Source organism: Rattus rattus, chromosome 10 (genome assembly GCF_011064425.1).
Source record: "Rattus rattus isolate New Zealand chromosome 10, Rrattus_CSIRO_v1, whole genome shotgun sequence".
NCBI lineage: Eukaryota > Metazoa > Chordata > Mammalia > Rodentia > Muridae > Rattus > Rattus rattus.
In genome coordinates this window covers 17,977,916-17,995,516 of record NC_046163.1, presented here as the reverse complement: position 1 = coordinate 17,995,516, position 17,601 = coordinate 17,977,916, and the positions used below count along the sequence as shown (strand labels likewise).

The 17,601-nt window shown below is 39.2% G+C and overlaps 1 long non-coding RNA gene across 1 annotated transcript; it reads left to right on the top strand.

The window, feature by feature from the left end:
- The first annotated feature begins 5,204 nt into the window (after nucleotides 1-5,204).
- Nucleotides 5,205-8,132, top strand: LOC116911775. Its single transcript, XR_004389341.1, has 4 exons — nucleotides 5,205-5,331; nucleotides 5,413-5,514; nucleotides 5,615-5,755; nucleotides 8,042-8,132. It is a non-coding gene; the product is annotated as an uncharacterized LOC116911775 (long non-coding RNA).
- Nucleotides 8,133-17,601: the final 9,469 nt, after the last annotated feature.

Sequence of the window (17,601 nt, the reverse complement as noted above, 5' to 3'; positions counted from 1 at the left end):
CTTCTAGAAATAATATAATTCCATTATACATATGTATACATGTATTATATATTTTATATTTCATATATATATGTATATCTGAAGTTTATAAAATACTAGATTACCATAGTATTCTTGCAAATAATTTTAGCTTTAGTTACTCCTTCATTCACTGTCACATATAAATCATTTTAAAAAGAATTTTTTATAGACATGTTAGTGCACAGCTGTAATCCCAGCACTTGGACAGTTGAGACAGTAGAATTGTGAATATAAAGATAGTCAGGAGGGCTACATAGTGATGCCATTGCAGGAGAGAGAGAGAGACAGAGAGAGACAGAGAGAGACAGAGAGAGACAGACAGAGACAGACAGAGAGAGAGAGACAGAGACAGAGACAGAGAGACAGAGACAGAGAGACAGAGACAGAGACAGAGGCAGGGGAGAGAGATATTAAAAGAGAAAGGAAGGGAAAGTGTTTTAAGCTTTTAACATTTATTGATGTTGTAGAGAGAAACTTTATTTAAAACTCTTAAATATCTTTTGTGTATTGAAGTTAATCACTACACTGTCCTTTCCTGATTTCTTTGTTTAATTAAGAAATGCAGATCAAGAATAAGAAATAAGATCAAGAATTGACAAATGGGACCTCATAAAATTGCAAAGATTCTGTAAGACTGAGGACACTGTCATTAGGACAAAATGGCAACCAACAGATTGGTAAAGTTCTTTACCAGTCCTACATCCAATAGAGGGATAACATCCAATATATACAAAGAATGCAAGAAGTTAGACTCCAGAGAACCAAATAACCCTATTAAAAATGGGGTACAGAACTAAACAAAGAATTCTCAGCTGAGGACTATCGAATAGCTGAGAAGTACCTAAGGAAATGCTCAGCATCCTTAGTCAATGCAAATCAAAACAACCCTGAGATTCTAACTCACACCAGTCAGAATGGCTAAGATCAGATGACAACAGATGCTGACAAGGATGTGGAGAAAGAGGAAGACTCCTCCATTGTTGGTGGTATTGCAAGCTGGTACAACCTTTCTGGAAATCAGTCTAGAGGTTCCTCAGAAAATTGGACATAGTACTGCTTGAGGACTCAGCTATACCACTCCTGGGCATATTCCCAAAAGATGCTCCAACATATAAAAGGGACACATGCTCCACCATGTTCCTAGCAGCCTTATTCATAATAGCCATAAGCTGGAAAGAACCCAGATCCCCTTCAACAGAGGAATGGATACAGAAAATGTGGTACATCTACACAATGGAGTACTACTCAGCTATCAAAAACAATGACTTCATGAAATTCATAGGCAAATGGATGGAACTAGAAAATATGATCCTTCAAGAGGTAACCTAATCACAAAAACCACACATGGTATGCACTTACTGATAAGTGGTTATTAACCCAAAAGCTCAAATTACCCAAGATACAATCCACAGACCACATGGAGCTCAAGAAGAAGAATGACCAAAGTGCAGATGCTTCACTCCTTCTTAAAAGGGGGAGCAAATATATTCATAGGAGGAGATATGAAGACAAACCTTGGAGCAGAGACTGAAGGAATGGCCATTCAGAGTCTGCCCCACCTGGGGATCCAGCCCATACATATACAGACAATATTGCTGATGCCAAGAAGTGCGTGCTGACAGGAGCCTGATATAGCAGTCTCCTGAGAGGCTCTGCCAGAGCATGACAAACACAGAGGTAGACTCTTGAAGCCAACCATTGAACTGAGAATGGGATCCCTATTGGAGGAGTTAGAGAAAGGTTTCAAGGATCTGAAGGGGCTTGCAACTCCATAAAAACAACAATACCAACCAACCAGAGCTCCCAGGGACTAAACAACTACCAAAGAGTACACATGGGCAGACCCACGGCTCCAGCTGCAGATGAAGCAGAGGATGGCCTTGTTGAGCACCAATGGGAAGAGAAGACCTTGGTCCTGCCAAGGCTGGACCTCCTCAGTGTAGGGGAATGTCAGGGCAGGGAGGCTGGAAGGGGTGGGTGGTTGGGTGGGGGAAACACCCTCATACAAGAGGGGGAAGGGGATAGAACAGGGGGTTTATGGACGGGAAACCAGAAAGGGGATAACATTCGAAATGTAAATAAAAAAGTCCAATAAAAATAAGAAATGCAGAGTGGGTATCGTGTGTGGGGTGTGTGTGTGTGTGTGTGTGTGTGTGTGTGTGTGTGTGTCTACACACGTGTGTCTGTACGTGTGTCCCTTTACAGTTAAGAGTCATTGGATGCCTTTTAATGCCTTTGCATTTCAAATATCTTTTTCTATGCCTGAAATATTTAAATGAAATCATCACTTAATGCTTAGGCAGCCCACTACATAAACATTTCTGTTACTGCTGATAATGGTGGCCACTTCTGTGACAGACTAAATTATATTTATAACAACACAGCTTTTCAAGGCCCTTCTTTGTGGGAGAGAGCAAAAATAAATATGATCATGACTATTTTGACTTGAATCAGAGAGGGGAAAAGCCAGCCTGCAGAACTCACCTGAATTCCCAGCTTTCCTGAAGAGTAGATATAAGTCTGTTTTTCAAACGCTGAGCAGCGTTTTACCTCCGGAGTGAAGCGGGAGTCATTCACTTGCTCCACTGCCTAAGAGCGGGTTTTCTGCTTAGCTGCTACTCCATACTCTGTCTTATTCACTGACACATAAGCTGAGAGACCATACGACTACAATCCCTGGATATCATTTTTAAAAGGTTTATGTCAGAACTGTAATGCGAGAGATAAATCTTCAATGCAAATCCAGAGAAGACTCTTATTTCTTAAGTCAACATTCAAAACAGACCAAGGAGAAAGAAGGACAGCACACACTGCCCGGCCCGGCACAGTCAATGGTACGTGCTTATTGGGCTCTATAGAGGTATGAGCAGTGAGAAAATATGGTTGAGAGAGGCACCAGACAAATACTTTCCACAGCCATTAGCTGAGCTACTGCATGCTATTCACCAAGATTCCTCTATGATCTCTTAATTTTTTTTAGAAAATGTTCTTATCTCAGCACACGCTACTATCCACATTGTTGCCGAGTGGCTCAGCCATATGCAGATGCTTCTCCTGTCAGTGAGAGTCTCCAGTTAAAATAGGTCCCTGTGTGCTGTTATGGAAACGAGACAGAGAAAATATAATCCCGTGGACCAATTAAAACACCTATGTGTGTGACCTAGGATCTTTGGTGCTTCTATGCCAAAATACCAAATTGTGCTGGTTAGGTTTTTTGGCAACTTGAAACAAACTAGAGTTATCTAGGAAGAGAGAAGCTTGGCTGAGGAATTGCCTCTCTCAGATTGAACCGTGGGTGTGGCATTCTTTTGATGAATGGTTAAGAAGACCCAGCCTACTCTAGGTGGTCACACGCATAGATTGTAAAAGAAAGTAATCTGAGCAAGCCATAGAGAGCAAGCCCACGGCAGCACTCCTCCACCCATGACTGCATCATCTGCAGAACCAGGCTCCTGCATCATCTGCAGAACCAGGCTCCTGCCTTGAGCTCCTCCCATAGTTTCCCTGTATGGTGAACTCTTGAAGATGAAATAAGCCTTTGCCTTCCCAATTTGTTTTTGGTCACAGTGTTTTTATCACAGAAACAAAAAAGGTAAAAGACACTAATATAACAAAGAATTAGTTTCCAGTAACTGTTCAGTTTAACAGATATCTTTTAGTTGAATTTTAAGTAATTATGTTACAAAATTTTTCTTGGTGATTTCTGGAAAAAAGATATGCTAGCTTTCAGTATATGAAGAAATATATAGGATATAGAGGAATATTTTTAAAGAGGTTGGATTGGGGTCATACAGAAAAAGAAGCGCAAAGAATAAAGAGAAGAAATAAAGAGACAATGTAACTGCTCTTTCAAGTACAAACCACCAAATACTGGACATCATGGGGTTACAGCCTGATGTCCTCAAATCTCTAGGGAAATTTTATGTTGTGTTGATGACTCGGTCATGAGCAAGAGTGAGACGTTTGCAGCAGTCACACTGCTATTCAGGTTTGGTTGATGATGCATGAAACAAAGCTAATATCTCAAGAAAATCAGTCAGACCATTTTTTGGCTGTCTCGTACACATGACAGTTATGTTCATTCTTCGAGGAAGTAGCCAATACCATTGTGTCTAAAGAGTCAATGTGTATACCTGAATATAAAAAATATGTATGATAAATATTATAGATCAGTATGCTTTCATTTATATGCTTTTAGCTAAAGGTATGCTATTATAGGTATGATCTTATCGGTCATCGTAAAAGCATCCTATGTAGGCTCGTTCTACACAAGGTTTCCATGCCTTTCAATTTCAGAACATTCCATATCTGTGAAGTACCATAAAATGAGACACAATTAAATAAGTTATTCTTGAATTGTATTGAAAGATGCAATGAGTAATCCCATACTTCATAATTCTTCCATAATTTAGATATAACAACTTATTACCTAAAATTAAATGACACATTGTCACCAAGGCAGAGACTTATGCATTTACACATATATACATGGACACACATACACACATAGGAACACACACATGCACATGATATAAACCATCGTCATTCCATGGTATACTCAGAGAAATAATCTCATAGAGCTCCCTTATATATCTACTTGTCTGTTATGTAAATTGTGTAATGTTCAAATAAAGCATAGATACACACACACTCATACATACATATATGTGTGTGTGTGTGTGTGTGTGTGTGTGTATCCTCTCATATATCCTAAATCATCTCTGAGTTACTTGAAAAACTAAATACAATATGAATAATGTGTGGTTCATTGTTATTCTGTGTCGTTTGGGAAAAATGCCTACCCCTCCTAATATTTCAAATATTTTATCTGTGTCTGTAGAAACTGTAAGTACAGGGGAGGGTACCTGTGATTAGGAGCACAATTGAAGGCAAATGATTTAATATTAACAAAGGACGTAGACATTTTTACAACAGTTATAAGTGCTTATGTTAATGGAATTCTAAACTGAGGAGAATCTCTACTTAACTCCTTCATTCAGAAAAATAAATCTGCATGTCAAAAATGGAGCTGAACGCATGTTATTTTTGCTAATAAAACAGAAATAAAGTACCTCAAATGTATCACCTTCATAGTGCAAGCAAGTAACAAAGAAGACAGCAGGGTGTGATATTTTTTCTTCTGGCTTCTGACTTACATTCGTCTAATGACTTGCCGAGATGGGGAGCTTTTTAAAGCACTCCTCCTCATGTCTTATTCAGCATACATTCTGAGGACAGCTGGAGGAGCCTGTAACAATGTAACAAGCTACATTAATAACTGAAGATGAGCAATGATGGGCATTCTTCAAGGTAGCAGGGGAGGGGGAGGGAGAAAATGCAGATGTCTGTGTACGACCGGGAATGAATTAGTAATGCATGTGGTGCTCCTAGGACCGCAGATGAGAACACCATGCCAAGTATGGCTTTCAGCACCGCAGCAACATCTGAGGTGCTAGAAGACCTCATCCTTGAAGCTACATGCCTGGCAGTTTGGTTGGTCCACCTGAAGGAAAGTGGGGGGAAAAGGGGTTTGTTGGTAGGGGTTTGTTTAATTTGACTTTTCTTTCCTTATTTACCCTTGGGAGAATTTTAGGTGGTGAGAAGTCTGTTTTTACTTGCAAATGTCAGGCAATCTGAAAGAGGCCAGAGTTTCATTATCGAAGATGACAGGCATAAAAAGGGGAAGAATCTTGAATGGAAAACAAATTGAATTTTTCATGAAAATTGGAGAATGGTAAGGAATATGACCCAAGTTTTCCACTGTAGCCCAGATCCAGTGAGAAACTGCTTGCTAAGAAATTCATAAAAATAATTTAAGAAGTTTCAAGAGACAAACCTTAATTGAACCATGATACTGTCTATAATCCTTTGGTTATGTGTTCATATTTTTATGTGAGCATTAAAGTCATTTCAGATATTGTTCTTCAGGAGGCGTCTACCTATTTATTTCTTTGGAGACAGGGTTTGTCACTAGGAGAGTAGGCTCACTGACTATGCTAGCTGACTAGTCACCGAACAGAATAATCTGTCCGTCTCCATCTTCCTGGCATTAGGATTATAAGATATAACACCACTCCAGCTTTTGTATCCCTATTCTGAAATTTTAATGTGGGCCTCTATGCGCATATAGTAAGCCCCTTACTGACTGAACTATCCAATTGCTCCTAAAGTTAGGCTCTTTGTCAGCAGAGTACCCTGTTACTGCACCAGCTCACTACATAACTACATTGTACTTTAAAGCATATGAAGAGGTTAAGGGAGGAAAAAGGTATTATATAGGGGCACTGGTGTTTCTATGTAGAAGAAATTATAATCTAATCTTGTCATGTAACATTTATACTCCTACCTGAATTAGTCACTAATTATGGCAAAATTTATAAAGGCAAAAATATACTAGCTAATAATCCTTTGTGTGCTTAAGATAAAATTATGCTCTGAGAATAAATGGAACCATAATTTTAAGGGGAACAAAGAAGAAAATAATTATTAGTGACTAAAGAATATATATAAGAATGGGACTCTATGGAGAAAAGGTGAGGTACTGAGATGTTTGGGATGTACTAGGAACTTGTGTGAACAGCTTCATGTATGAGAAGGGGCTACAACAGCACACAGGAGCGGTTGGCTCTTACACACTGCATACAGTGACCAAGCACTCTGGACAATGGTACGGGATGCTACCCTGTCACCCAGCATCCTACAACTTCATTTCTAGTTTTGCAGTTCTATCGGACACAAGCGGGTCTATGACATTCCTATGGAACTCTAGTCACTGAAGATGATGTATAAGTCATAAACACTGGCAACAAGAGGGAAGAAGTTTGCCACTTGTCACAAAAGGAAAAGAGATCTAGTCCTGTTAAGAGTATTCACACAGCCAGGACTACACAAAGATTCTTCCCAGAGAGCACTTGTTGTCCTACTGAGATGGACACAGCACAATAGCTATTCCCCCTTTTCCTGCTCCTCGTGGGAAAGTGGCAGCTCTGAAACATGCAATCTGAAATACATACATATTTACAAGTTTGATAGAGAATTATGGTGACTGCTTAAGAGTATGGCTGAGCTGTGCACGGTCGCGAATCAAGCCACAATGTAGTCTAAGTTTTCTGGGAAATCAAGGAGATAGTTTGACACACTGATCAAGATGTGTTTAAAACGAACTGACATGTGAGCACAAAAAAAAACTGGAAGAGTGAAAATATAAACCACAGACAGGGGTTTAGAGGGAAGATGTTAATGAAGGAGAGTCCTAGAAATGTCTCATAAAGGTCAAGATGATAAAAGTCGGGGAAATGTTATTATACATATACAGATATATTTGGGTCTAATAAAAGCTAATGTAACATAGAAAAGGACTTGGATCATTTTGAAAGTCATGGGAAATGTATAATTTAGACATTATGCTGAATTCGGAGAGTAGGGCGTGATTAGCAACTTTAGCTAAAGACAAGGATTTTTCAATGATATGAATAAATGTACACACATGGAGAAGATTGGGAGGATTACTCTCTAAATTCAAACTCATAATAACCCTCAAAAACCTTCTCTTCCTCTGTGTTAGTGAATGACAGTTCCACTGACTCAGCTGCATATGCCAGAGCTTATAGGCAATCTCCAATAGCACAGAGGGAATTATGAAATTTAATAGTCAATCTACTACATAACTCTGTCCTTATCATGCCTTAATATGCTGCAAATCTCCCCAAGTCTCTCTGTCTCTACTATTGTTCCTGTAGATCACACCTCATGCTTCAAAGTGTCTGTGAAAAATGTCACTAAATTCTGGGTAATAAAAATTAAATAATAATTAAATAATATATTCAAAAAATAAACAATCCATTAACATTGCTATTTTCAAACATTTTAAGGTATATAGTTGCCAGAATATATGTATTATATATACATATGCATATATATACATGTATGTATATGTGTATGTGTGTATATTTGTTTATATGTATGTATGTATATATGCTCCACCTCTCTACTAAGGTTGTAATCTACCATGTTTGTTCAGCTTTCCGGAACTTGGCGCAAAATGAGGACTTGCTTTTCTTCTTGGGACTTTCTCTTTTCTGCTTGCTTTGGGAAGTCCAACCCTAATGTTCTACCTGAAGAATGTCAGGGAAATTACAGATTCAACCTCCTGGGATGCATCTCCACGCAAATGAGGCTTCCCCAGAATCTTAAACCTCAGCCAAGGAAATGTTACCCTAAGAAGAACCCCTTCCCACTCTCCAAGGTTCATATATACATGCGTGTGTGTATGTTTATGTATATGTATATGTATATCCCTTGATTAGCTCCAAATAAAGTGTATGAGACAAGTTGTTTCACTGATTCTGATCTAAGAGAGCTATTTTCTGAAAGTGTTGTAACATTAAACTCTTTGGAGGTGCTTTTCGTTCTAGCATTCACTGCTGGACCAGCATCCTGCTGACTCACCTACCTGTTCCAGACTCTGCTTTGTCCTGTACCACCCAGAGTGCATAGGGATCAGTGTGCGTGTGTGTGTGTGTGTGTGTGTGTGTGTGTGTGTATTTGTGTATGTGTGTGTGGTGTGTGTGTGTGATTGTGTGTGTGTGCGTGTGTGTGTGTATTTGTGTGTGTGTATTTGTGTGTGTGTGTGTGTGTGTGTGTGTGTGGTGTGTGTGTGTGTTTTTGTGTGTGTGTGTGTGTGTGTGTGTGTGTGTGTGTGTGTGTGCGTGCACCATGTGCATGTTTGGTGCCCTGGAGGCTGGAAGAGGGTTCCAGGTCTTCTGGAACATTTACATGTAACTGTGAGTGACGATGTGGGTGCTGTGAGACAAATCAGCGTCCTGTGCGAGATTAGCAAGTATTCTTAACCACGGAGTCGCTCCCTCAGCGCTTCTTGTTGTTCCCTGAGTATCAGAAGGAAATTCTCTAGAAATTAGCATTCCAAGACGGCTGGTGTAGTACAATTCACTTTAAATCAAACTCATGCTAAAGGACATGGCACTGCGGAAACACACATGAGAATTAATAATTGTTAGAACAGCCCAAACTCCTTCCTATGCTTCCAAGCCCATGGAGTTTTCCAGTTCTCTTGATAGAGTTGCAAGTGGGAATATCACTGGATGGATACATAGAAAGTCAGAGGTGTTAGTGAAATTCAAATATAACAATTTATGAATATGTTCAATTGACAGCTCAAATAGTAAATGTATCTGGAACACAGGGAAAACAACTATGTGATCAACAGATCTCCTTGATTAAGTAGCAACTTTAGTCCCAAATCAGTGACTCGGGCTTAGTATTCTCTTTCTTCATCTTTTATCCTTCAATATTTTACCCTTAGAGCCAAAGCTTAGGATAGAGTTTCTTAAACATTTTCTAACCCTGGCATCTTTTTACTCCAGAAAATTTTACATTATATAGGTATGTAAAATAGAAATATAAATCAACAATTTACTGAAAGTAAATCATAACTGCATCTATTTAAAAACAATTGGTAACTATTTTATACATTTTTACTATTTATTAATAATGAGAGGAAATTATATATTAATAAAATGGATGTAATTTTTAATTTTACATAAAATAAATCTTGACTAAATAGTTGATACTTTAGATGATGTATCTTCAATGTTTTCCAGAGTTGATGGATATTCTAATTTTATACTCATCAATGCTGAGAGTGCCACTTTGCATAAATATGTAATACATGTAATACGTATTAGGGGCATTTCAGAAATTGTTGGATTTTCTACTCTAGTCTCAAGACAAAGCTCATTTAACTATTTCTAATGGCACTCAAGTCAGCAAATCCCATGAAAACCTTGAATAACCAAACATTCTAACATAACCCAAAGAGAAACTAGTCTAATACTCAAACATCGTTTTAGAGAACGATGTAGGAGAATATGGACAACCCTGGTTTTTCATAACTAAATGTGTTTCTGTAAGGGCAAAAACTCTATTGTCTATACAGGAAAAATTCTGTAATTATAATACAGAATAATCTAGAGCCTGACCTGGGGTGTTTCGGTCAGAATCTTTTGAAACTGTGATACAACACTATAACAGTGCAAGGTGAACATAATATGAAGTCAGAACCAAGTACAGTAGAGTGAACAATACATATGCCACATATGATCATGGCCAGAAACACTTGAAATTATTATGAGTTGAATTTTGAATTGACTTTTGGTTATTATACATTCAGAAACATTTTATCAATGCCAATTTATTTTGCTACTATTACATTCAGTTATACAACCATAGTTTAAGATGTGCTTCATTGCACTAAGTGGTATTCGAAAGTGATTAAAACTTGTTGAAAAGTATCCATCAGCTAGCGAAGATGTCCTACAGGGTGTAATAGGGCTTAATACTAGGCACACATGAAATATGACATTGCCAGTCTGAAAATGATAAATGATTTTTTTGTATCAACTAAGAAGGTATTCAACAAAATGTACCTTTGACTTCTGTTCATTAAATTAGCAATATATTTATTTCTCCTTATGACACTACAAGTTCATTGTTGCTCTCAAATGCCAAGTTAAACAGGCCCAAATACCTTTGATTTTATGATTTCTCAAGTAGAAACTGAAGCTAACAGAACACCATCTCTCATGGTATTTTCCACACAAAAGTATGATCCAGCTTTGCACTAAAGAGAACAAGAAATTTCATGAAAAAAAATTCAAAGGATAAAAGGTCATATAGATGCTACTGCAATAAAAGTAGGAGGTTTCAATGCCTCATTCTCATATCTAGTAGGTCCTCCAAATTAAAAAAAGCAATACAAATGTTCCAGAGCTAAACTATGTCAACCTGATTCAGCTGAACAACTTTGTGCTTTATCACACCATCGTGAAACAGAAGAATTCAACAGCAAGAGATTCCTGAAAGCCTACACTAATACTCAGAGAAAGAACATTTGAATCAACATCATGTAAGGGTCCATGATTGACCAAAGAATGACAGCCCAGACTCAAATGGTATGTAAATGCAAAAGGTGCTTTATTCTACAAAAGTCCAGCATGCTGGGGTCTTCCATTACCAAGATAGAGAGAGACCTAAATGTGCTTTCAGGACTGATTTAGAACACGTTAAGGAATTCTGGGATAGGAGAACTCTATGTTAATCTCTTGGGTCCCTCTGTATGAACATTCCATTACTGGGGTGTGGGGGATAAACACTTGTTGCTGAGGAAGTCTGGAAACTGAGGGGGACTCTTGTCCTTACTTTAGGCCAGGTGGCAGGGCAACTCCTGAGGCCTAGACTTGCCTGGAATTGCCCAGTTCTTGGGAACAAAAATTTAGCCTAGTCTCCTTGACTGCCAATTTGAACCCTGTCTTGGAATCAGCCTAGCCTTCTCAATCACTGCAGAAACCAAAGATGAAATTAAACAATTCCTGAATCAAATGAAATTGACAGCATGAAAGGGTGAGCTCAGAGATAGAGCCTATGCTTATGATCAAACAGATTCCAAACAAATAACCTAATGATGTACATCAAATTTCTACAGGGAAATAAAAAAGGCAAACTTGAACTAAATAATGAAATCTAAACCTAAGTAATTAACAAATAGTTTGAAACTTATAGTCCACACATCTAAGAAATCTAGAAGACATGGATACATTTTTTAAATGCATCATTTGCCAAAAATGAACCCAGAAGACAGATACATAACAAGCAATAAGTCTGAAGAAGTAATTCAAAGTCTCATCATCTGTGTAGTTCTTGTTTGTGCTGTCATAGTCTCTGGGAGTTCATAGTTGTGTCAGCCTTGTTGTTTCTGGAAGATACTCTTTCCATAGAGTCATTCATTACCTCTGAATCTTAGCTTTCCTCATTCTGTTCCACATAGACACTTGAATCTTAAAGGGAGGTGTTCGATGAAGATCTCCTATTTAGGACTGGGTGCTCCAAAGTCCCTCACTCCTGGTACACTGTCTAACTGTAGGTCTCTGGGTTAATTCTTATCTAATTACCGAGGACTGAGCAAGCACTGATATGTAAGTCCAGTACTATATCATAAGGAGTTATTTTATTGCTGTGTTCATTTAGCATAAGTATAGGTTTCCCCCTAGGCCCATGACTTATCTATTATCAGGTTCTTGGCCATCTTACCAGTGCCAGGTATGATTTCCATCGCATGGAATAAGCCTTAGGTTCAAATTTTAAAAGTAGTTATTCCCATTGGCTTTGTGCCACAGTTTTAAGCAGGTCACTGTTACAGGGCACGGGGTTTATATCTAGGTGCTACTGATGATTACCTTTCTCCTCTGGCACTGTGCAGAGTACCTCCCAGGATGATGAGTGCTAATAAATACTAATACTAGGCTGGAGCTTCTAGTTAGACACCAGCTCAGCTCTCACTGTTCAGTAACATAGGAAATACTGCTGTTAACAATAGGGGCCTTATCCTCAGGTTGTCAGAGGTAAGTAATAGCACTCATGATAGCCTGGGACCATGTGAATGGATTATGGGATCTCTTTGGCTAATGACTCAACAAGTCATAATCCATTCCTGCCACTGGAGGTTTCACTTGGCAGCATAAGTTGTCTAGGGGCATTGTCTCTCTCTATAATGACTCCATTTAAATTCCCTTAATTCACACAGACACAGACACACACACTCACACACAGACACAGACAGACAGACAGACACACACACACAGACAGACACAGACACACACAGATATACACCCACCCACACCCACCCCCCCACACACACACACACATACACACACACACACCCCACAGACATAGACATAGATATAGATATATATGTGTGTGTGATCACATTGTATGTTGCATATTCAATATCAAGGAAAGTGGAATATAGTAAAATATATATAATGAAAGTGTATGTGTGTGTGTGTGTATGTGTGTGTCCTTTTATAGTAGTAGATTTCCAATATTACCTATCCCTCTTTGTATTCTCTGTATTCTCCTGCATCTGCAGGCCTCTCTTCATTTAATCCTTCTATTTCAGTTGTCCTTTTGTTTACTTTTAGTACTATGTTAAGACGTATACAGGTTCAAACCAGAGAAAACTCCCTGCATGAAGAAAAGGAAGTGCATACAAACTCCCACCCCTAATGAAGAAGTTATTTGCAACTGATCCTTGCTGTGAAGGAAAAGTAGCTTTTTCTAGTGGGGGGTCATTGTGCATATCAACCACACTCCAGGGTAGGCTCTGGGCCTGGAAGTAGTTGGGGAATACAAAATAGGACTTCTGTGTTTTAGTGGTGTGCTTTTTTGTGTGTTTGTGTTCCCTCCCCCTTTCTCTTTCTTCAGGGTGTTCTGTTTTGACCGGTTGTGGTGGTGGTGGTTTTCATTGTGTTTTTCCCCTTTTCTGAGAGAAACAGAACCGGAAGTTGGTTGGATAGGGAGTTGGGGAGAATCTGGGAGGAGGTGGAGGGGGGGATGATGAGCTGGGAACTGGAAACCAAATAACCCTTTCCTTCCCCCAGCTGATTTTGACTGTGTTGTTTATCACAACAACAGAAGTCAAAATAAAACAATACCCTAAACTGGACAAAGCTATTTCACGAAATTGAAAACTACAGACCAATGGCCTTAATGGACATAGATGGAAAAATTCTCAAAATGTTTGCAAACTGAATTCAAGAACACATTAACACGGGCTTTATAAGGTGGAAATTTTACTATTTGAACTCAAAAGAACATCTGAATTAATACTGTTCTAAATAAAAGAAAGAAGAAATCTTAGAGATTAAAAGTAGATTGCTTGCATTTCTTTCCCCCCTTGGTAGAAAATACAAGAAGAAAACCCAGATTCACTTAAGTCAAAGAGCCAAGTGGATTGAGTGTAAGATTGTGTGTGGGGGCCAGAGAAAGAAACTTGGCAATACTACGTAAGCATAGATTCAAGATTTTATGCTTAACTGTACTAACATTTAGTGGAATAAGACCATGTACCCAAACAATATCAGAAATATAGAGTACATAGTATATCTTAATGTCTTTAGAATTTGGCTTGATAATCTACTGACTGTGAGACTTTCTAAGTGTTTAGATGTAACCTTTGATATTCACTACATAGACATGTAAAGTTAGAACTGATTGTAATAGGCAAGTGAACATGATTGTACAAGGCAGAGTTCTGAAAAACATGGACTTTAAAAAATCAAATGCAGTAAGTGCATGCCTGTCCTGCCAAGAACAAGCTGTGTGATCCTGATCACAGCGATTTCCCCTCCTCGAGCATCAGCTACAGCGAGTGGATAAAGATGTCGCCTCATTGTTTGAGTTGCATCAGTTAGGTAGGTAAGCTTGCTCTAGTGCCTAAGAATAGTGAGAACCCCCCGGGGTGTCAGCACTGAACTCTATGGACAAGCCATCCCTCTGTGCGACTAACCATTCTAACATCAAGTCCTTCTCAGTGTGGAACACTTCATCTTAGAGCTCCCAAGGACTAAACCACCACCCACAGAGTACCCATGGACAGACCCATGGCTCCAGCTGCATATGTAGCAGAGGATGGCCTTGTTGGGCATCAATGGGAGGAAAGGCCCTTGGTCCTGCCAAGGCTGGACCTCCCCTCCCAGTGTAGGGGAATGTCAGGGTGGGGAGGTGGGAAGGGGGTGATTGGGGAGGGGGAACACCCTCTTAGAAGAAGGAGGAGGGGGATAGGATAGGGAGAATATGGACCGGAAACCAGGAAAGGGAATAACATTTGAAATGCAAATTTAAAAAATCCAATTAAAAAATTTAGAAAACTTTTATACAGCTTTCACATTTCACTGAAACTCATTAATATATGGATTTTTAAAGCCAAAGCACATATATAGTCCAATGAAGTAGAAATTTAGTTGACACAAAGACATGAAATAATATAAACTGTGACTATTTGAATAAGGAAAAGAAACTACTTCTAAACTACAGTATTTTCTTAAGTGCTGGTGAGAAGTGAGATTTAAGAAGTGCGGAGTGTCTATTTAGTGCACTCAGCAAACACAATCACTGTGTTCACCTTGCTTTTTCCTTAGTAAAGAAAACAATCTTTCAGTCTTTCCATTTTCTTGGGATCCTAGGGCAGGTAGCAAGTCACTGCCTCCCCACTAAAGAGAGGGATTCAGCTTAGATGGTGGAGCAGTCTAGGACCTGTCCGCCACACCTCTCTTCATCTGGAACCAGTAGTGTTGCATGACATTATTGAGAAATGAGTACTTGGCCACATAGACCAGAAGGAGAGCCACTGGAATTCAAATCTTCTGTTCTCTCTCAAAATCTCTAGAAAGGGAGTTGAAATTTATATTTTCTCAAGTCCATATCTCTGTGCACTCCCCTGTATACTTTACCACAGGCAAACAAGTTGGTTTCCTAAAGTTGCCACCATCAGTGCATGCTATATACATGCTCAAGCCATTACATTGTTTGTAGGACACTGGAGAAATCCTGTATAAAGAATAAAATAAAATTCTATACTGGCTAGTGTTTTCTGTTTCTGTATACTTTTTCTCTTCTTTTTTCCCTCCCCACCCCACCTTTCCTCTTCTTTAGATCAGTGCTTCTTAACCTCTGGATCTTGATCCCTTTGGGGAATCGAAATAGCCTTTCACCCGGGATCTCCTAAGATCACCAGAAAACACAGATATTTACCCTAACATTCATAGCAGTACCAACATTGCAGTTAAGAAGTAGCAAAAAATAAGTGACTTTATGGTTGGAGGTCGTCACAACCTGAGGAAGTATATAAAGATCCCAGCATTAGGAAGGTTCAGAGCCCACTGCTTTAGATAGCAGCTCGCTCTGTAATCCAGGCGGATCTAAAATACATAACGAGTCATCCAGTCACGATGGCTTTTACTCCGGCTTTCAGATTGCAATTCTCTCTCAGCCTCCAGAGGACTGGGGCTACAAACATGTAGCATCGTGCCCATGTCAAGACTTTCAGTTTTGAATAATCATCATTAAAAAAGCCTTGAGTGTGAGCTTTGCAGGGTAGGCTAAGTCCCTGCTGAAGTTACTGGTTATATCCCGACTGAGACTTAGGAGAGGGCCGTCCCTGAGGTCCCTGTTTGGGGCTCACGTCACTCACCACTTCCATCTCCCGCCCTCCATTCACCTACCTTTTACTCAGGCCCCTTTCAATCCTTATGACACCTAATAAAATGCTTTGCAAAAGAGTACTACAGTCAGTGTTGTCGCCTGCTCCTCAGGGGACCTCCATGTGCTCATTCCTAGGCTGTTCCAAGTTTTCTTAAAGTTTTCTATCAGTAACAGGCTCTCCTTTGTATTTTATCGTTTTCGGATTTGTCTACAAAGAAAAACCTGCGATCTTTGCTCTCAAGTGGAGCATTTGAAAGCCAGGTTCTGAGCTCGCAAATATCCTTGCTAATTGCTCTACCATATTCAAAAACCTCTGACCTAAGTTCACGTGACTGTGATTGCCAGCCATTCTTTTCGAATCAGCCCTGTCCATGTCAACACAGGATTGTGACATGAACAGTCTTATTTCTTCCAGTGTTCTATACTTTTGGGGTCTGTCTTTTTCAACATTATTATAAATGCCAAAGACTGCTGGAGATGTAGCCATACCATAGACTTATAATATTAGGGGCACAGTAAGCCTTCTGTGGTACATTTGTAGATCCAATTGCTGTCTAATATTTTAGTCCCTACCTACCAGCTCCTCTTACTGGCTGCTACTTTTCACTATAGGACTTCAATCTTTGAAATACTTCACATATCTTTTTCTTGGATGAAGTTATCCTTTTACCGATAGATTTCAAAGTAGACCAAAGAGACATGGAGAAGCTCCTTCCAGATCTGCATCTCATGGGGTAGCAACACCCTCACTAGAAAATCCCCAGGCAACAATGACTAATAATGAAGGCATTTCCTGGCAGTGAATGGTGGGCAGAGGAGAGCTAGCTCTTGACACAAAGCCACCAGACCTCAACCCAGCTGGTGACTGCATAAACTGGACGTGCCAGGCTTCCCACTGAGGTTACTGGGTATTTATTTATAAACTGTTAGTATAGGAACAAGAAACAGTACATGAAGTAATGTTTAGGTACATTATGGCACTTAGACCATTTTATTACTGTAGTGATTGCACATCAAAGATTGTTCTTTTTTATACAGTGACTATGATATGCATACTTATTCAACATTTGGGCTGCGGATAGTGTGATGCTTGCAGGGCATATACAAAGTAATAAAAATAAAAGTGACAGAGACATTGATGATAATGCCTTGTACTGAGGAGCATTAACAAGGTAGTCAGTGCTATGATAGGAATTTTTCCTGTACTGATTAATTTAATCCTCATAGGAGATTTGCAGGGTAGGTACTATGGTAAAGATACTCTTTAGAAAGGAGACTGAGGCAGAGAGAGAAGAAAAGAACTCTCCTTGAGTCCACAGTCATAGCCTTTGAGTCATGTGACACCTGAGTGTGCTAATGGCTGTACTGCTTCATTAAAACTCCAACCAAAGCAAAAGAAAACAAAAACATTGAATCCATTGCAGAGAACTTTCCAGATCTGTGAGTCAAATCAAGTTTTTTCCCCTGGTAACTTAGCCAGTCTTTCGCAGCAACACAGAAAGAATTAACACAGAAGCCAACATG